The sequence below is a fragment of the Carya illinoinensis genome, chromosome 12 (genome assembly GCF_018687715.1).
Source record: "Carya illinoinensis cultivar Pawnee chromosome 12, C.illinoinensisPawnee_v1, whole genome shotgun sequence".
NCBI lineage: Eukaryota > Viridiplantae > Streptophyta > Magnoliopsida > Fagales > Juglandaceae > Carya > Carya illinoinensis.
Genome location: NC_056763.1, coordinates 14,765,031 through 14,767,957, shown reverse-complemented (window position 1 = coordinate 14,767,957; position 2,927 = coordinate 14,765,031). Strand labels below are relative to the sequence as shown.

General features: G+C 31.5%; 1 non-coding gene across 1 annotated transcript; it reads left to right on the top strand.

Moving 5' to 3' along the window:
• The first annotated feature begins 1,596 nt into the window (after positions 1 to 1,596).
• LOC122290665 lies at positions 1,597 to 1,703 on the top strand. Its single transcript, XR_006236524.1, has one exon. It is a non-coding gene; the product is annotated as a small nucleolar RNA R71 (small nucleolar RNA).
• The last annotated feature ends 1,224 nt before the right edge of the window (positions 1,704 to 2,927 follow it).

Below are 2,927 nucleotides of genomic sequence, written 5' to 3'. Positions count from 1 at the left end.
TGACTACCATCATATCACATCAGACTTTTAACCCCTGTGGTAGGGTTGTGCAAATCCCGATAACTAATTGAACAAAAACAGAATGTGAATCTTTCGGAGCCCCGAGTATGTACACAGGAAAGACCACCAGAGAAACCCCTTTGTTTCCAAAGTGGGTGCACCATAAACAGAACAATTGGTACCGACCCAAACAAAAACCACTATTAGCACCCGTGGTAGGTCAAACAAATCACCATCAACAAACTTTTTCTAGATTCAGAATGTCATGCCAAAAGTTTTTAGAAATCACATATCATGTCAAAGTATAGAATATCTTCAAAACATAACAGAATCAGATCACAAAAACATAATTTATACACAAAATTTCATATTCGCTTTCTTTTGCTTAGTTCAAAAACTGAATGCTAAAAAAATAAGCTCATTTCTACACCAGCCACAACAAGAATGCTTTCTCTTTCATCAAAGTTCATGAATGATGTCGAACAAATAACTGAGATTGTTTTCATAATTATTTTCATAACATATAATGCACATTTTCACAAATCAACCTCAGTTTTTTTTATTTTTACGCAAAGTCTAGCATAGGAGTCCCGTTTACCAAGACTTCTTAGCTTTCAAAAATTTTCCTCAACAATGCAGAAAGATTATTAATTATCACCTATAATAAGAATCACGCAATTTTCATAAATTCTCAATTGAACACTGATTACGCCAAAAGAATAACACGATAGTTGTAGCACAGCTTTGGGGTGTCGATTCTATAGTGAGACAAATTAAAAGAATAGCAAAAGGAACAAAGAAACTAAAGAAAAATATTAAATGATTAATGGAGAACAAAGATTAATTTTAATACAAATTAAAGTGTAGCTAAGTGACTAACGGAAAAAGTATTCAAATTTGATGAACAGCAAAGAGTCGAGAATCCCTTACGCAAATCCGGTATTTTAATTATTCTTAATTCATTTAATAACTCAATTGGGAACTCAATTCCCGAAATTTCCAGTTGGAAGGTAGAGATTTATGAACCAAAAATAAACCAAATGTAACCCTTTAAAAAATCATTCACCATTTTTAAAATACATAAATTATTGTCCTTATTGAAAAAATCCAACGACGACAAGATACTCATGGAGCGATATTGCAGTAAAGAACTAAATTAATATAGATAAATAATTGATCCAAACATAATCAAAGAACCAATCCATTCAATAGAAAAGCCATAACTGAATCCATAAACAGAATAAATTCTATGATTATTCGAAAAAGAAAACATCCACAATGAATTGAGAATGATAAAACAAATGAGTTTTAATAATTAAAAATCAAATACATAAATTAAAAATTCCATCTAATGTGCAAGTTCATCCCTAACCCTACTTGAGAATTGATTTACCCATAAATATAACAGACAACAAAAATCTCCAGAGAAAAATAAAGCAAATAGCGGCTATGGAAGTAATTTTCTCTTCTCTTCAAATCTGCCTCTTGTGCCTCTCCTCCTCCTCTATTCATGCTAATGATATGCTTATATAAGGTAAGAAAGAAACCCTAGGAGTGAGACCTTCATAAAAATAGCTAACTAGATGCCAACTTTCATAACCATGATGAGGACACAAGTTAAGTAACTCTTTAAAATGTTCCCATGCTTGATACAAAGTCTCACTATCCTTTTGTGTAAAAGTTGAGATATGCCCTTTCAAAACATTAGTCTTATGATGAGGAAAGTATTTGTCGAAAAAAATTTGGGTCATCTCAGCCCATGAGCCAATAGACCGTGGTCTCAATGAATACATCCAATTCTTTGCCTTATCCTTTAGTGAGAAGAAAAAAAATTTAAGTCGAACAGCATCTACAATGCCAGGTTGACCATGAAATGCAACAACAACCTCTTCAAACTCCCTAATATGCACATATGGATTTTCACTCTCTAAACCATGATAAATAGGGAGAAGTTGTATTATACCTAGTTTGAAATCCATTGGAAGAATATTTGGTGGAAATATAAGGCATGATGGTCTTGCTATAAGTGTAGAGTGTAGGTACTCATGATTAGAAAAATTAGACTCTGACTCTAACTCTAACACTGTTCTACAAGCAAATCGATCCAAGGTGTCTCTATACCTGTACATGCAAGGTAAAGAAAAATACAACACTAAAAAAAAAAAAACTACAAAAAGAAAAAGAAAAGAAAGTAAAGATATAGTAAGCTAAAAGAGGAAACGAAGTTACCACCTTTAGAAACTGCTGAAAAAAGCTATCTAGCAATTCTTCTACTGTCTCCCTGGCAACGACGCCAAAATTTGATTAAGTTCAAAGAATAACATGGTAGCTGTAGCACAACTTTGGGGTGTCAATTCCATAAGGAGACAACTTAAAAAAATAGCATAAGGAATAAAAAAACTAAAGAAAAATATTAAATGATTAATGGAGAACAAAGATTAATTTTAAATGCAAATTAAAGTGAAGCAAAGTGACTAATAGAAAAGTATTCAAATTTAATGAATCGTAAAGTATCGGAAATCCCTTGCACAAATTCGGTATTTTAATTATTCTTAATTCATTGAATAACTCAATTGGGAACTCAATTCCCGAAATTTCCAATTAGAGGTATAGATTTATAAACTAAAATTAAACCAAATGTAATCCTTTGAAAAATCATTCACCACTTTTAAAATATATAAATTATTACCCATATTGAAAAAATCCAACGACGACAATATACTTAGGGAGTAATATTGCAACAAATAACTAAATCAATATAGATAAATAATTGATCCAAACTGTAATGCCCAGATCCCGCAAGGGTTGGAAAGTTACTTTCTGTAACTTAAAACTCACATTTCATCAAGATATTTACCGACTCCAAAATATAAAGTTTTCCGAAAACTACAAAATCTCTTAATAAAAACTGTCAATCCCCATAAAAT